The sequence below is a fragment of the Canis lupus genome, chromosome 2 (assembly GCF_048164855.1).
Source record: "Canis lupus baileyi chromosome 2, mCanLup2.hap1, whole genome shotgun sequence".
Lineage (NCBI taxonomy): Eukaryota > Metazoa > Chordata > Mammalia > Carnivora > Canidae > Canis > Canis lupus.
The window spans coordinates 35,961,205-35,980,235 of record NC_132839.1 but is presented as its reverse complement, the minus strand read 5'-3'; the positions used below and the strand labels follow the sequence as shown (position 1 = coordinate 35,980,235).

The window sequence follows — 19,031 nt, the reverse complement described above, 5'->3', positions numbered from 1 at the left end:
TGTATTTGTTCATAATATATAGATACTGTTCATTTATATGTTGAGATATTTGTATAAGAATTACAATTCTTTATTATTCAAACATAAAAAAGAAGAAATTTGTGACAACATGGATGAATATTGAGAGCATTATGTTAACTGAGATGAGCAGACAGAGAGAAAAGACAAATATTGTATGATCTCACGTATATGTGGAATCTAAACCAAAACTCAGACCAAAAAACTCATAGAAAAACCTTATCAGAGGTTGTGGTGGCATGTGGGGATTGGAAAAAGATGGTCAAAAGATACAAACTTTTGGTTATAAGATAAATAAGTACTGGGGATGTAATGCACAACATGATGACTATAGTTAACACTTAAGACACAGAGGAAAGTTGCTAAGAGAGTAAATCTTAAGAGTTCTCATTACAAAGAAAAATATTTTTTTTCCTTTTTCTTTGTATCTATATGAGATGATGGATGTTAACTTATTATAGTAATCATTTCATAATATATGTAACTCAAGTCATAATGATGTACACTTTAAACTTTTTCAGTGTTGTATGTCAATATTTCAATAATACTGAAAAATAAGAATTATGATTCTTACCTAATTTCATTTTGCTCACTTAATATTTGTGGGGATATCTCAGTTAGTAGATATAGATCTCACGCATTCATTTACACCAAGGTATAGACTATCTGCTCTCTTGTTGAAACGTGTTTAGGTTGGTTCCATTTTTTGTTATTTGAAACAACGATGCCATGAACATCTTTGCACATTTTGGGGGCTGTACACATGCTCTTGTTCCTAAGGAGAGATGTCTTAGCAATGGAGCTATGAGACAGATGGCTACTGTCTTCAACCTGAGTGTGAACAGTCTGAAGTCTCCAGGATGATGAACACTCCCACCAGTCAGATGTGCAAATTCCAGTATTTCAGTGTTTTTTCCAACTCTCGTGTTATCAGATTTGTAGTGGAAAGATTTTCCAGAAAAATCCTATGTTGATTTTAGTTGTTTAACTGATTTTTATTATACTTTTAAATTGACTAAAAAATAGTTGACAAAGCACTACCTCTAAGAACTATATAGAATATATAGAATATATATATAGATATATATAGAATATATATATTCATATATAGAATATATATATATAGAATATATTCATATATATATTCATGTGTCCTGTAATGGTGAAATCTGGCTTATTTTTTTCTCCTTATAATAAAGCAAATGGTTTAGTATTATCTATTGAACAACCTTTCTTTCTCCACTAATTAAAATGATTACTTATAAATTCTTATATAAAATAGAATTGGTTAACATACACAAGCCTATTTCTGTGCTGGGATGATATTCTTATAGTTGTAGCTTTATAATAAAGTTTAATGTTCTGCATCATTTTTCTCTTTCAAATTTTTTTTCTAATTATTGTCTAGTGAACTTTAGAATAATTTTGTCAAGCTCAAAAAATCCATAAATATTGCAGATACTTTAAGATCAGTTATTGTCTTATTTGTTCATGAAAAAAAGACATTTTATACTATATGGATAAACATTATCAATATTTTTCTTACTAGTTTCTAGCTTTGATAACATTAATTTTGAATCCTTGGTCACAAAAACAATATTTTAAAAATATTCACCTGAATCTTCTTGTATTAATTTATTTTTATAATTTCCTTTGAAAAATTGAAATGTTTTTTATCTGAAGCTTATTTGCTACAAGGGGTGAGTTAAGGATTCTGTTTTTATAATTATTTTAACATACTTTTTAAACAAGATTTTATTTATTTATTTATTCATGAGAGACACAGAAAGAGAGAGAGAGAAAGAGAAAGAGAGAGAGAGAGAGAGGCAGAGACCTGGGCAGAGGGAGAAGCAGGCTCCATGCAAGGAGCCTGATGTGGGACTCAATCCCCGATCATGCCCTGAGCCAGAGGCAGATGCTCAATCACTGAGCCACCCAGGTGTCCCACATCCTAACATACTTAATTAGAATTTGAGTCCTAGGGATCCCTGGGTGGCGCAGCGGTTTGGCGCCTGCCTTTGGCCCAGGGCGTGATCCTGGAGACCCAGGATCAAATCCCATGTCAGGCTCCCGGTGCATGGAGCCTGCTTCTCCCTCTGCCTGTGTCTCTGCCTCTCTCTCTCTCTCTGTGACTATCATAAAAAAAAAAAAAAAAAAAAAAAAAAGATTTTGAGTCCTAGCCTATGTTTTCCTCACTGATTTGAAAGGTTACCTTTACCTTGTGAGAGTTTCTTCTGTATCCTGAGTTTGAATCTGCATTCCCTGGTCTTAGCATATTTCCCTTTTGCTGTTCTGAGTTGCTATCACCTTATAAAGCTCTAAAAATATTTGAATGTGGGCTAACGGTTCTGGAGCTTACGCATCATGGGACCTGGGTGGTAAGGGATGGTGGACAGGTTCTGGTTCTTTGGCATTCTCTATCCCCTGTGTTACCCCCTCTCTATCCCATATTCAATGAATCCTCAAATTGTATCATAGTTACTTATATATGTTTCTAACAACATGGTACCCTGGAAAGGCCTTCTTTCCTGCCAGAAACACAAATGCATTTTGAATCAGATACAGCACTTAATGTAAGTAAACTAAATGAAATTCCCAGTAACCAAAAATAGAAATAAAAATCAGCCAGATGAAGAACTGAGACTAATGCTGGGTGGCTTCTGGGGATTTACAGCAGTGTGGATAAATGTTTAATATCTGATCTCCAGGAGATAAAAGCTTTAATTGGTTATGTTTACCAATTTCCATGAGGTAATTACTTCTACCAAGGCTAATTTCAAACTACCAATGTAACATCACTGAACACAGAGTTTGGAAGAGCATAATCACTTCCTGTGAGTCTGTGCAAACTGGATAATGACTCACCCCAAGGACTTGAACCCAGGCTCCTCACACATATATGCCAACACTGCCTGTGACTTTGACCCACCCAGAGAGTGGGATTTTAACATAAACCTCAATATAAAAATGACAATCTCATGGACAGATCTAGAGGGCATTGCGTTAAGTGAAATAAAGTCAGACAGAGAAAGACAAATGCATATGATTTCACTTATATGTGGAATCTAAAAAACAAAGTAAATGAGCAAACAAATAAACAAATAGAAACAGACTCATAAATACAGAGAATAAACAAACTGGTGGTTGCCAGAGTGGAGGGTGGGAAGGAGGGCAAAATAGATAAAGAGGATTAGGAAATATAAATTCCAGTTATAAAATAAATAAGTCTTAGAGATGAAAAGTACAGCATAGGGAGTATAGTCAATAGTCAATAGAAATAATCAATAATTTTGTAATAACATTGCATGGTGAGTACACTTATTGTGGTGAGCATTAATACATAGAATTGTTGCATTAATATGTTGTATATTTGAAAGTAATAATATAACATTGTATGCCAACTATACTTCAATAATTTATTTAAAAAATTAATTTTTAGTGGAAAAGAGAACCACCAACTGGGCTAGTGCCCTGGAATCCAGACAAGTGCTGGGTTGTGAGAGGGTATTTGAAAGAATGAACTGCACTTGTCAACATCCACACACAGGGCCATTCACTGGCCAGAGGATGTACTTAAGAGCAAAAAGAATAATTGCAATGGATAGAAATAAATAAAATATGTTAGAGTCTGTGTGATTATCATAAAAAAGAAAAAAGAACCCAACTCATTGATCACCTTTGGTGGATACAAAATATAATCTTTTTTCTGAAAATTGATAAAGAAAAACACTTTACTTTTCCTTTTCAAACTGTAGCTCAAGATATATGAATATTTGATTAGGAAAGGTTTTTTGAATGAAATAAATCAAACCCATAACTGCAGAAGAAATGATGTGAGGATATGACCATTTGCCTTCCTTAATGACAATGTCACTAAAACCATTATTTGAAAGGCTGATGAAAACATCATAAAAGAATGATCAAACCTGAATCAAGTGATTAATCTTACTCGCAAAGAGAGAATCAGACATGATGTGCCTCCTGAGATTATGCAATAAGGAATTACTGCCCCATCTATGAAGTCTCCTTTCCAGAAACTTAAGCTTGTAACTGACCAGGCCTCAAGGTCAAACTAATAGTTTACAAGAAATTAAAAAAAAAATATTAGAACAAGTTAAATACAACTGCAGGGATGTGGTCAGCCAAATCCAAAATATGGGAAACTTTACAGGACAGTAACACTATTCTTCAACAAATAAAATACAAAAAGGAAACAAAAGAAACAGGACAATGCCATAGATTAACTTTTAACTGAAGAGGTATTGCATTAATTTCTTTTTTCTGCTGTAACAAACCACCACAAATTTATTGGCTTAAAGTAACACAAATTTATCCTCTTACATAGTTCTGGAGGTACACAGTATTATAAGAACAAGCAGACCTTCTTCCTTTTGGAGTTTCCAGGAGAGTCTGTTTCCTTGTCTTTCCAGCTTCCAGAGGCTGCCAGCATTCCTTATCTCTTGGTCCCATATTACTCCAGCCTCTGTTTCTGCTGTCATATCTCCTCTGACTGAAACTCTTGCTTTTCTCTTTTAAGGACCCTTATGTTTATTTTAGGTATACCTGGATAATCCAGAATAATATTCTCCATCCCAAAAGCCTTAATTTATTTATATCTGCAAAGCCCTTTTTGCCACATAAACTAACATTCACAAGTTCACAAGGGGTTAGGATGTAGACACCTTAGTTGCTGTTACTCAGCCTACCACAGGCATGTTAGTCAAATATTGAATCTGGTTCAGACAAACCAACTATGGGAGGAGAATTATGAGACAATTGGGAAATCTGAACACTGACTAGAAATTTGACACTAGTAAATTTTTGTTAAGTCCTTTAGGTGAGATAAGGTATTTTAGTTATGTTTTTTAGAAATCCTTTCTTTAAGGGATATGTACTGAAGCCTTATGGATGCACTGACTTGATTTGGGATTGGCTTTAAATACTTGAGCCTGACCATGTGTGGAGGAGTCATTGCAGCCAGGTGATAGAGGTGTGGGGTACATGAGCTCAAGCATGCTTGCAGATGGGGTAAAGCTATTTAGAATGAAAAGTAGATTATCCCAAAGAGAAAAGATAAGTTATGCTGTGGAAAGAGATCAAACCTACCCCTAGTGAAGGATTAGCGTTTGTCCAAGAGAAAGAGAGCCTCTCTTACCATGATAGGAAGCTGGAAAACAATGTAGACAGGCAGGTCTGACAGTTTGGTGAGAGAAAATGGAAGAATTTCACTTCTAGTAGTTTTTATTTTCTATACCAAGTAGGAGATGTGATAGCAGCAAGAAGAAGTCAGGTGGGTGGGGGTATGAGGAGAGGCAGGAGATTTGAAACGCCATTGCTTTGAGTAGCATTTACAGAAAATGAATAGGGTTTGTGAGCTGTGGTGAAGTCTTGTTAGTCATTCTGAGTTTATGTGAAAACAACCGGTTCTATTATGTGGTTTTCTTCAGAACTGCTAGGTCATGTGAGTTCCGAGAAAAGAGATACATAGTCTTCTCAGGGTAGGGGTTTGTCTGCTGGTAAGACAGGAAGACCAAAAGCTAGAGAATTGAGGGTTATAGCAACCCTGTTGTTGAAATGGAAGGCTGCAGTCATTTGAGATGGTAATGACTATTAAAGGTAGGATAGTTCAGGTCTTGATAATGTTCAGGGTGCCTGTGAAGTGAAGTGGTTCCTGGATGTGGTACAGATGATGGCCATGGGAAATGAAGTTTGCAATGATCTCAGAAGGCTATGCCACCTTCACATCCCTTCCACTTAAGCAGTTGCCCATCTCAGCGATAATTATTTGCAATGCCATCCTGTATGGGAGCAGGGAGATCCTGCACATCCTTTACTTGCAGAGTTGCCTTTTTTTTTCACTGGATGAAATGGAACTGAGTGAAATGGTAGAATCTGAGTTCCTTGAAGTCAGATGCTCAGGATTATTTTCCATTTTTAAATCTCAGTGCTCTTTATAATGATAGAAGCTGATAGGTACTCAATAATTATTACTAGTTTGAAATTATAAATCAAATAAAGGACAGAAGTATTCATAAATGCATCCTTATTAATAAAAAAGAGACAGTTGATGCCATCTAGGGCCCAATGAGATAATGCTATTCCAATGTTTATCTTTTCCAACATCACCAAGTCACTATCCAGTTCTTAGCAAACACTGCCCACGTGTCCCACAGATTTAACTCAATCCTGACACAGCCTCCTTGGACATGGCATCAGATTTCACAGGTTAGGGGTTCAGTTCCACATGACTTCCCCCACTTCAGACACTAATTACAAATCCAGGCTGTCATCTGGACTTCTCACACACTAGCTACACAAATAGGAGGTCCTTGCCTCTCCTCAGGTTTGACTAATTTGCTAGAGTGGTGCCCAAACTCAGGGAAGCATTTACTTACCCATACCAGTTTATTATAAAGGGTATTATAAAGGATACAGATGAACAGCCTGATGAGGAGGTACAGAGGATGAGGTCAGGGTCTGAGCAAAGGCATTTCTGTTCCTATGGAACTGGGGTTTACCACCCTCCCAGCATGTGGAAACTCATAAGCCTTCACCTTTCAGGAGTTTTTATGGACCTTAATCTGTAAAACCTCTGCTTTTCTTTCCAGAGGTCAGTGGGGGTAGGGAGGTGGTAGTGGTGGTGAAAGTTCCAATCTTCTTATTATTTGGTCTTTCTAGTGACAAGCCCCATTCTGAGGCGATGTAGGGTCTCCACTACCCTAGGTCACTTCATTAGCATAATCTCAGGTGGGCTCAAAAAGCTTCTCATGAATGACAAGATATTCTTGTCACTTAGGAAATTCCAAGGATTTAGGACTCTGTGCCTAGCCCTAGTGACAAAGACCAAACACTTCCAACTGTACTACAGGCATATTAGTGAAACTGGAAATACACCGTGAAAGAAAAGGAAACCTCATATTAAATGGAGTCAGGAAGCCCTGAAAAGGGAGCTTTCATGTATCATTCCTTACAGCCTGTAAAACCAACAGAAAGAAAGAAGATTAGAATTATCTTGACAAAGGAGGGCATTTTTCACAGAAGAATTTTATCTCCTGCCTTTAAGAAAAAGAAGGAAGATGTCTCTGCCTCAGCAACAATGCACTAACCACAGCTAATAGCCAATGGGAAACTACTACACCTCAAACTCATATTCTTCTCCACTTAATTTTTATTTAAAACAACCCTCGTCAATTTCCTCCTAGAACCTAGTAAAAGCTGACCTTCCCTTTGTCTGCTTGGACTTGCCGATGGTTCATCATAGTTTGTTTGTCTTGAATTGCAATTTTCTGCTATTCCCTAATAAACTCATTCTGCAAGTAAAAGAACTGGCTGTTTTATTTTTAAGATTGACATCATGAATCAATCTACAATCATGATAGAGGTAGTGGAAATAGTAACTTGAGTTGAAAGTAATAGCATTTTAGAAAAGAGGAGTCTAATGCATTTTTGATAAAAGGAGCAGGTCATGGAATGGGCATAAGAATGGAGAGTATGATATAGCAGGAAGAAAGTGGGTGAGGGTCTCCAGATCTGCAGGTGGATTCTCTGTAATGTCAACCCCCTGAGAAGTTTCCATGAATCTGCAATAGGTAAAAATTCAGGTATCTGTATGGGGGAGAAGAAATGTGTATGCAGTGAGGTTTCCACCTCATCAGGGCTGCTGAGTTAGGCTCCCTGGAGACCACAGGCTCATCACTAAAGGATTTCATCACCATGCCTGCCAGGGCCTGGAGTCCTTTCCAAGCAACAAAATTATAGGTGTGAAATATATTTAAGCTATTTTCTTCAAAACATATCACGGAAAATCACAAGAGGATGCAAAAGATGACTTGCTCCCATTGAAATGGCTAAAACAAAAGTGGTAGAAATAAATTCATGATTAAAAATATCCAAGGAATGGTAGGGCAACAGGCTATCATTACTCAGAATCTGGCCTGTAATTAAAAACTCCCAAAAGGTTTCAAATTTCCTACTTCACCAATTTCACATTGTACTCCCACTAATTCTACCTGCAGAAGGCAAAAACTTTCTAGAGAAGCTTCCTCACAGCATTGAGATCCCTGCATTGTGAGTGTGGCACTTGCTCTAATCCTTTCAACATTCTGGGTTCTTACCGGGTCTAAATTCATTAGTTTTGACAGGACCACTGGGAAATTGTTTGAATGTGTTGACATGAACTACTCCTCCATGGCTGAGAATTGTCAGGTAGATTACCACTGTTTTTATTGAATTTAGAAGAGAAACACATTTCATTAACAATCTTTATAATGGCTGGAAATAATTTCAAACCGAAAATAAAATTTCAGATTTTAAATTCTAAGTATCAGGCAGTGGATTGTTGACTCTGCATAACCTGGTTTTCTGGTTTGGCTTTTAGAGACCACCTTTGTGTATATCTATTTCCTCGGACCCATTTAGGAGATTCAGGAGAAAAGATGAGAATTCAATTCTAAGGGGATGTAGATTCCTTGAGAATAAGACATAAAAGTTTGCCTTTTAAGGTTCTCTTGCACACAGTAGTTAATCAGTTATGTTAAAAAACAAAGTTCAACTGCGTAAACTTGAAGATCTAAATGGCTTTACCAATGGATTCATGAATTGGACAGTATCTCCTCTAGCAAGTAGAGAGATGCTTCTAGGAGTCGTATAAAGTGGGAGGCTTTTATAGGAAAGAGAGGGGAGGCAAAACATTGTTAGGAAAAGAAAGGAAAGGACAGTTTCAGGCCTAGTCACCTTCTTTTGGAGGAGGAAGAGAACAGCAGGATTTTTATCTCACAGGTGACCTCACTAGTGGTGATCAGGAAATTTCAGATTAATGCTTAGAAGATCACATTCCTAGGATAGGTTGAAACTTGTAATTAGGTCTTGGTTTTCTGTCATGGAGGGCAAATGACTCCATTTGGGGCTTTTGTTTTTCTTTTCTTTTTTTGCTTTGTTTTGTTAATAGTTTCTCTTGAGTGAATAAAACCATATCACTTGATTAGTGTGTTAGGACTTTAAAGGAAAATATTCAAGAGGGAAAATGTCAAAGATATCAACTGGATATCATTTTAATTGAGTAAAAGCTATATACCTAAAAGCTAGGTTTCTTCGGCAAGCATTTACCCTGAAGGCTCATCCACCCACTTCTTCCATTTATATTGGCAGAACTGAAATGCTGTAAAACTTCAGTAACTTCAATGTGCAGTTTCTAAATGATGAATGGATTCCTTGTTCCCCTTTCTGACCCAGTTTAGAGAGCTGTTCAGGTCACTGGGCTGGAGACACAGGTGCTTGGGGCCTATTTCTCAAGGAGCATGTAGCTGCCACCAGCTAAGAGCTTGCATTGCTCTGTGGACTCTGCAGTGGTGTTGCAGCACTGCTGCTGGCTGGCTTTTCTTTGTGATTGAATGAACAGATGTCCTGGAGTCTGGTTACCTGCTGTGGGTGCTGAGACTATTGGTCTGCATGACACATCTCCTTATCTGCCACATCAGGCTGAAGATAACTGTCAGGAGGGTCTGGTGGCACAATTCCAAGAAAAGTGATGGGTATTACTAAGTCGAATGGCTGGTACTTTTTTTTAACTTGTGGTAAAATTTACATAACATAAAATTACTATCTTAATCATTTATGGGTGTACAGTTCAGTGGCTCAGGTACATTCACATTGTGGTGCAACCATCACCATCATCCATCTCCAGAACTTTTCATCTTCCTAAACTTTGCACTCATTAAATATTAACTCTCCGTTCCCTCACCCTCCCAACCCCTGGCAACTACCATTCTACTTTCTATCTCTATCAATTTGGTGACTCTAGGTGCCTCATATAAGTGAAATCATACAATATTTGTCTTTTTGTTTTACTTAGAATAATGTATTCAAGGTTCATCCATGTTATACCATGTGTCAAAATTGCCTCATTTTAAAAAGACTGGATTATATTCCATTGTATGGGTATATCACATTTTTAAAATCTATTCATCCATTGATGGACATGTTGTTTCCACCTTTTGGCTATTGTGAATAATAATGCATTGAAATAAATATACAGATAGTTGTCCAAGTTCCTACTTTCACTTCTTTTGGAATTACCAGATCATATAGAAATGCTATGTTTAATTTTTTGAGGAACAACTGTACAGTTTTCCGTAGTGGCTACACCATTTTACATTTCCATCAACAGAGCATGAGGATTTCAATTTTTGCCCACTCACAACAGTAATTTTCTGATGTTTTATTATAGTCATCCTAATGGATGTGTGGTATTATCTCATATACAAGTGGCCAAAAAACGATGAAAAAATGTTAATAATGTTGAATATTTTTTCATTGTTATTTGGCCACTTGTATATCTTCTGTAGAGAAATGTCTATTCACGCCTGGTACTTCTTATGTTGAACAAATATATATTGTCATTAGAAAGGTCCTCCACTGAGGAAAAAACAACTTGAAGTTTTAGTTAGAATTGAAATCAAGTACAGAGTGACACTTATGCTCAGGACTTCAGGCAAGTTAAAAAATTCCTCTTGGCACATCACCTGTTCAATGGGGATTCTGAAGCAGGTGGTCCTTGATTTGGAAGGGTTTTACATGCTCTGGCCACTATTAGAAGCTTTGTAATGCTAATAAGTATGGTCTTCAGGATTAATGCCAGTGTACATACTAAATGGATACCCAGTAAATTTAGGAAGCAAAATAAACAGGCAAAGGAAAAAAAGAGGGAGAGAGAGAGAGAAAAACCAGGAAACAGATTGTTAGCCAGGGAACAAATTGATGGTTACCAGAGGAGTGGTAGGTGATGGGATTGGTGAAATAGGGGGTGGGGATTAAAAAGTACACTTATCATGATGAAAATAAGATAAAATAAAATAAATAAAATAAAATAAAATAAATATTTGTAATACATATATCTGATAAAGAACTTATATCCTTGTATCCAAAGTATATAAAAAATTTCTATAATTCAATAATCAGAAAAACAACATATAAAAGGAAGTGAAGAAACAAAAAAGATTCCCAGCAAAGATGTGAATGTGTTCAGAGTCAAATATTTTAAAAGGAACTGAATGAAAATATCTCTGGCCTAGCATTTGCCATGTGTTTCCTGATTTTAGAGGCATGGGAGAGTATCCAACTGGCAAAGAGAAGATTTGCGACAATGACCCTGATTTTGAATAGATGTTTAATACAGGAGATTTATCAGAAAAAGGAGACATTATTTGGAGTCCAGTTTCACAAGGTTATAAGTGCCAGCCAGTGTAGTGCAGATGGAACCCCTGTCCTTCCTCCAAATGGTCATGTTATATACATGGACTATTTGGCCATAAAGTCTTTACATGTCTTTGCAAAACATAAGTTTTTGCCTTATTTGTTTTTCATTCATTTTTGGTAATCAATTCTGATATTTTTGTGAGGACGAAATTGATTTCTGGCACAAGACCTCTAATGTATACAATTTTACCCATATAAGATAAGATCTACCTTAAAATGTCCAGACTTGCAGCTCTCTCCAGGAACAAATTGAATTGTGTGGTGAGTAGCCTGTGTCTGCCTCAGGAGTCACTATGAGAATTAAATGAGATGAATGTAGAAATGTTGAACCAGAGAACTCACTGTGACAACTCTGATTTGGACAGCCTTGCTGTGGGTCAGATGTGATGGCAAATACCATGCTGAGTCACGCAGTATAAAAGTCGATTCTGCTTTTTTCCTTTATGTCCACTTAAAAAACTCCTATATTGAAACACTTCACAGTATAATTTCATATTTATGCATATGCATAATTGACTGGCCTACTTAGTAGTAATTTGCTAATATATACTTCACAGTGTCAGGAGAAAGGTATTTGTGGAAGTTTTATTTTACTATTTTTTGAATTTTATATTATTTTAGTTTATTTCTTTTGTGTCAAATACCTTCAGCTACAGTATTTATGCCCTTTTCCCTCTTTGTGCAGAATTCCACATTACATACAATGAAGAATACCTCATGGGCAGGATGAGGTATTTGGGGCAGCATTTCATACCATCAGGAGGAGAGATGCTTTCAGCTGCGGGGTCTGAACTTGTCCTTGCTGGCCCTGTATGTGAATGGCCATAGGAGTTGTTGGGGTTTGTCTTCAGTAATGGAGTCACCACACTGCCACTCTCTGCACTGCTGTGTATGGGCTACCATCTGGAACAGGAATGCTTTCCATATTTTGGACACAGTGCTAGCCCTCAGAGTTGATGTTGTGACTGCTATAGTTGGTGCATTAATCCCTGTCTGACTGGCCAAGTAATGAAACCCCATGGAGGATAACCATGGATTTAATTTCTAAATCACCACTATTGTTCTCTTTTCATAAAAGAAATCAAGTTTTAGTGAAATTAATGCCTTCATGAGTGAGCAAGCCCCATGTGTTCATGTCTAAGGGACCTCTGAGATGGCACAAGTTCTGCCTCACTAGGAATGGTTTTAAATTACTCAGGGCACTGGGAACTGAAAGGGCATTTGCTATATGCCAGGCTCAGTGCCAAACACTTAATATACATGGCTTCATTTATTCCTTGCTCAGCCTCCTTGTTGATACCATGAACTGGCTCTTTTAGCATCTATCCTACAGAAGATGGAAAGCTAGATCTTACCTTTGCCACATCATACTGCAGATGTGAGTTCTGACTGATTTGTTGTTTCAAATAGAAAGTCTTAGATTAGGAAGCCAGAGATGGTGTGGGCGGTACACTTCTGGCTGACTTGCTGGCTTTGGTCATTAGTGGGTTATCAAGAGACAGGGTTGAGAATGTCCATCTGCATTGTGTTTTGCTTTTGTGGGTTAGCAGGTGCAGCATGGCTGTGTCACAGTACAGTAGTTTCCCATTTCTGCATCACAGTGAACACTGTGCTTCCAAAAGGCAATAGCTCTTTTGAGAGCCCAGTTCCCTAGTTCTGGGCATCAATTCTATCAGGAAGTCTAGAGCCAACCACTCTGGCTCTGTGAACAGGTTTAAGCATCTAATTCTCAGTATGGAATCCCTTGCTTCATTAATTGGTTAAAGTATTTTTTTTTCCTGAAACTGATCTGACCGATAAGGATGAGATTTATTATTTTGACTTATTGGATTTAAATCCAGGCCTGTCATATCTATAGATAACACATTACACTATCCTTTCAAAATAAGTGTGACCTAATAAATATTTGAGAAGCACAACGTGAAAATCCTCTCTTTCCCCATCACATAGGGTGTTGGATAAAGCCCGGCAAATATCCTTTAAGTGTGTGTGTTTTTCTTTCAGGAAACAAAAACAAAGGAAAAGTGTGAGATAATTTTATAGGAGACTACAAAGAAGAAAGAAATAACAAGAAGTGTAAGCTATGATTACAGCTGCTTGGCTTTGAGGAAACTTACTCCTGCTGTTTGTAATTGAAGAGCTTGAACTTTAATGTTGATACCAGGTAAGGAGATAAGGTATGCCTCTGAGCCCCAGGTGTATATTAGAAACTGAGATTCACACACCAAGACAGAAACATAAAGACCTACACTCTCAGTGAAACCCAGTCTTAGTCTAAGCTCTGAATGGAGAAAATGCCAATCTTAGAATTTACAATATTCTGCCTGCAACTTACATGAATTTGAAGTTCATATTTATATTGCTAGAGTAGTACAATAATTCCCCAGCCATGGAATTAATATATGAAATGGTTGAAGGCACATTTTCATGGGATTTCTGGCAAAAGAAAGTGCAAGCCTTATTTGTGGGGATAATTCTCACATGATTCCCATAGATAAAGCCCTGATGATGATGAACTCATAATCTACAATCATAAAGGACAGGAGGAAATAATTTGCCATGAATGAAAGTCAATAGAAGCAAGAAACTATAAGATTAAACCCTGAAAAAAATGTCAGGTGATAAAACTATCAAATAAACACCATAAAAATATTTTTTAAATGGTTAAAAGTATGTAAGATAGAATTGAAAAGCCATGACAAATAACAAGATACTTTAAAAAAGAAAGTTTTTTTAAAAGACTTATTTATTTTATTTGAGAGAGAGAGAGAGAGAGATAGCATGTGTGTGCATGAACAAGAAGGGGTAGGGACAGAGGGAGACATTCCTCAAGCAGATTCCTGGATGAGTGTGGAGCCTGACCTGGAGTTCAGTCTATTGACCCATGAGATCACAATCTGAGCTGAAGCCAAGAGTCAGACTCTTAATCAACTGAGCCACCCAGGCACCTCTAAAAAGAGAGATATTTTTAAAGGAAGTAAGAGAACTTCAGTGTGTGAAACAGCATGTTAGACATAGGTTAAGAGAGACTTGCTGAATGAATTAAACATCTAAGGAGTATACAGCACAGAGAAAAACAAGATAAAAAATATGAACCAGAATATGAATGATACATTGGTTAGGAGTTCATTTTTTATTTTTTTTTAAGTAGACTCCATGCCCCGTGTGGAACCCAATGCAAGGCTTGAACTCATGGCCCTGAGATCAAGGCCTGAGTTGAGATCAAGAGTTGGATGCTTAACTGACTGAGCCACCCAGATGCCCCAGGAGTCCATTTTTATTTATATTTACTATAACTTCCAGAAAGCAAAAGCTGAAAGAATGGCTGGGGTGGGGGGGAGGGGAGGGGGATGGTGTTTGAGGAGGTAGTAGTTGTAATTCTCTTAGAAATCATTGAAGATATTGCTCCTCAGATTCAGGAGGCATTAATTCAGAGGAAGTCTCATTTATGAAATAAATTACACCACGATACTGATCACCAAAGACAAAGAAGAGAGCCTAAGGCAGATTACTTTAAAAGAAAGAAAGCAATCAGACTCAGAGCAGATTTCTCAATTTTACTATAAAGCAGAGATCAGCAAACAACAATCAATGGTTCAGAGACTTGTTTTTGCAAATACGGTTTTACTGAAACACAGTTATGCCCATTCATTTACATATTTTTATGGCTGCTTTCATGCAACCAATACAGTTGAGTGGCTCTGATGGGAATCATATGGTCTATCAGAAAAAGTTTTCTGACCCCTGCTATGGAGGACAAGAGACAGTGATCTATATTTAAAATTCTGAGACAAAACTGTTGACAACTAAAATTCTATACCCATTTAACTATTTTTTCCCAAAGGGAAGGTAAAATAAAAACGTTTCAGAAAAAAGGAAAAATTTAGAAAATTTATCTTCCTGTCTAGTGTAGCAATGGCTGTTGAAGGATTTACTTTAGTACAAGACATGAAACCTGAACTGAATAGTGTCATGCAGCAAGGAAGGGTGAGCAAAAATTACTAACTCTGTAGGTAGATCTAAAGAAAAAATATTTGTATAAAGAATAAAAAATCATAATAAAATGGTCAATATTGAGGTTTTAAGTGAAGATGGAACTAAAACGGATGACAATCACATGTAAGATTGCAAGGGAAAGTAGCTAATGTAATTAAGAATTCAGAGGTACTTTTATTGTTTGGGAGGATGGTAGAGATAATGATTGTCTTTGGACTTTGTTAAATCAACTGTGCATGTTTCACTTTCAAGGATAGCTTCTCATGCAATAAAAATGGAATAGTATATTGGAGAGGCTAGGCAAAGTTTAGCTATGGTGACCTATACATCCAAAATCTCAATGACCTTCTATAGTGATTTAGTTCTTCACCACACAAATCCTGAAGCATGTTGGACAGTTCCCCTAACACAGCCCCTCTCCATGCTGTGCCTCAGCAATCCTGGTGGCTCCTGCCAATGTAGTCATATGGCTTCCATGCTCTATACCAAAAGGGAAGGACAGCACATGGAAAGCTCACAGCCACCCTTCTACTCTTTACCTGGGAAGTGACATCTATCACAGACAACCTTACAGCAGGAGGACTCACCCTCATTCAATAACTAGGATATTTATTAGTGATCTCTTCCTACAAAACGGCAAGTTGGAGCTTTTTGAAATTCTTGTGGTTTGTGCAAGATTATCCAGCTAGCAGGGGAAAGAGTTGATGATGGGTCTCTGACTGAATCCAAGTTTCTTTCACATGAAAGATATAAACTCCATCTACAACCTTTGGAGGCAACTGACTGGGAATGGTGTGAATGAAATAAAAGCCCTGTTTATTTTATTTAAATTGTATGTATGTATGTATGTATGTATCTATGTATTTTTACACTCTTAAAATTTACTTATTTTTATATATGTTTTTATTGGAGTTCGATTTGCCACATATAGCATAACACCCAGTGCTCATTCCATCAAGTGCTCCCCTCAGTGCTCATCACGCAGTAACCTAATCCCCTGCCCACCTCCCTTTCCACTACATCTTGGTCGTTTCCCAGAGTTAGGAGTCTCTCATCTGCTGTCACCCTCATTGATATTTCACACTCATTTTCTCTCCTTTCCACTTTACTCCATTTCACAATTTTTTATATTCCCCAAATGAAGGAGACCATATAATGTTTGTCCTTCTCTGATTCACTTACTTCACTCAGCATAATACTCTCCAGATCTTCCACAGTTTGGCAATTGTGGAAATTGGGGTGCAGGTGTCCTGCCATTAACTGCATCTGTATCTTTACGGTAAATCCCCAGCAGTGCAATCACTGGGTCCGAGGGCAGATCTATTTTTAACACTTTGAGGAACCTCCACACAGTTTTCCAGAGTGGCTGCACCAGTTCACATTCCCACAAACAGTGTAAGAGTGTTCCCCTTTCTCCACATCCTCTCCAACACTTGTTGTTTCCTATCTTGTGAATTTTCCACATTCTCACTGGTATCTCATTGTGGTTTTGACTTATATTTCCCTGATGGCCAGTGATGTGGAGCATTTTCTCATGTGCTTGTTGGCCATGTCTATGTCTTTGGTGAAATTTCTGTTCATGTCTTTTGCTCATTTCATGATTGGATTGTTTATTTGCTGTTGAGTTTAGTAAGTTCTTTATAGATCTTGGATACTAGCCCTTTATCTGATATGTTATTTGCAAATATTTTCTCCCATTTTGTAGGTTGTCTTTTAGTCTTTTTGACTGTTTCTTTTGCTGTGCAGAAGCTTCTTCTCTTGAGGAAGTCCCAATAATTCATTTCTGCTTTTGTTTCCCTTGCCTTCATAGATGGATCTTGCAGGAAGTTGCTGTAGCCAAGTTTAAAAAGGGTGTTGCCTGTGTTCTCTTCTAGGATTTAGATGGATTCTTGTCTCACATTTAGACCTTTCATCCATTTTGAATTTACCTTTGTGTATGGTGTAAGAGAATGGTCTAGTTTCATTCTTCTGCATGTGGATGTCCAATTTTCCCAGCACCATTTATTGAAGGGACTGTCTTTTTTCCAGTGGATAGTCTTTCCTGCTTTGTTGAATATTAGTTGACCATAAAGTTGAGGGTCCACTTCTGGATTCTCAATTCTGTTCCATTGATCTATGTGTCTGTTTTTGTGCCAGTACCACACTGTCTTGATGACCACAGCTTTGTAGTACAACCTGAAATCTGGCATTGTGATGCCCCAGCTATGGTTTTCTTTCTTAATATTCTCCTGGCTATTCGGGGTCTTTTCTGATTCCACACAAATCTTAAGATAATTTGTTCTAACTCTCTGAAGAAAGTCCATGGTATTTTGATAGGGATTGCATTAAACGTGTCAATTGCCCTGGGTAACATTGACATTTTCACAATATTAATTCTGCCAATCCATGAGCATAAAATATTTTTCCACCTAAAGAGATGTGTCTAAAGACACAAAGACACAAAGGTGTCTTCCTCAATTTCTTTCAGAAGTGTTCTGTAGTTTTTAGGATATAGATCCTTTATCTCTTTGGTTAGGTTTATTCCTAGGTATCTAATGCTTTTGGGTGCCATTGTAAATAGGATTGACTTCTTAATTTCGCTTTCTTCAGTCTCATTGCTAGTGTAGAGAAATACCACTGACTTCTGGGCATTGAATTTGTATCCTGCCACATTGCCAAATTGCTGTATGAGTTCTAGCAATCTTGAGGTGGAGTCTTTTGGATTTTCGATGTACAGTAGCATGTCATCTGTGAAGAGGGAGAGTTTGACTTATTCTTTGCCAATTTGAATGCCTTTTATTTCTTTTTGTTGCCTGATTGCTGAGGCTAGGACTTCTAGTACTATGTTGAATAGCAGTGGTGAGAGTGGACATCCCTGTCTTGTTCCTGATCTTAGGGGAAAGTCTCCCAGTGCTTCCCCATTGAGAATGATATTTACTTGGGCTTTTGGTACATGGCTTTTAAGATGCTGAGGAATGTTCCCTCTATCTCTACACTCTGAAGAGTTTTGATCAGGAATGGATGCTGTATTTTGTCAAATGCTTTCTCTGCATCTATTGAGAGGATCATATGGTTATTGTTTTTCCTCTTGTTGATATAATCAATCACATTGATTGCTTTACAAGTATTGAACCAACCTTGCATCCCGGAGATAAATCCCACTTGGTCATGGTGAATAATCTTCTTAATACACTGTTGGATCCTATTGGCTAGTATCTTGTTGAGAATTTTTGCATCTGTGTTCATCAGGGATATTTGTCTATAATTCTCCTTTTTGGTGGGTTCTTTGTCTGGCTTTGGAATTAAGGTGATGCTCGCCTTATAAAACGAGTTTGGAAATATTCCATCCCCTTTTATCCTTTGGAACAGCTTTAATAGAATAGGTATTCTTTCTTCTTTGAACGTTTGATAGAATTCCCCTGGGAAGCCATCTGGCTCTGGACTTTCGTGTCTTGGGAGGTTTTTGATGACTGCTTACATTTCCTCCCTGGTTATTGGCCTGTTCAGGTTTTCTATTTCTTCCTGTTCCAGTTTTGGTACTTTGTTGTTTTCCAGAAATGCATCCATTTCTTCTAGATTGCCTAACTATTGGCGTATAGCTGCTCATAATATGTTTTTAAAATCACTTGTATTTCTTTGGTATGGTTTGTGATCTCTCCTTTTGCATTAGTGATTTTATTAATTTGAGTCCTTTTTCCTTTTTGTTTAATAAGGCTGGCTAATGGTTTATCTATCTTATCAATTCTTTCGAAGAACCAACTCCTGGTTTTGTTGATCTGTTCCAC

General features: G+C 37.3%; 2 long non-coding RNA genes across 2 annotated transcripts in view; one reads left to right on the top strand and one right to left on the bottom strand.

Annotated features, from left to right (window-relative positions):
- Nucleotides 1-19,031, bottom strand: part of LOC140610072 (uncharacterized) — a 133,782-nt gene that overhangs the window by 52,333 nt on the left and 62,418 nt on the right. The window lies entirely within an intron of this gene.
- The window catches only part of LOC140610081 (uncharacterized), a 77,466-nt gene that overhangs the window by 35,933 nt on the left and 22,502 nt on the right, over nucleotides 1-19,031 (top strand). Inside the window, exon 2 of the long non-coding RNA XR_012011868.1 lies at nucleotides 13,276-13,435. This is a non-coding gene — a long non-coding RNA (uncharacterized lncRNA). The remainder of the gene's footprint in view (nucleotides 1-13,275; nucleotides 13,436-19,031) is intronic.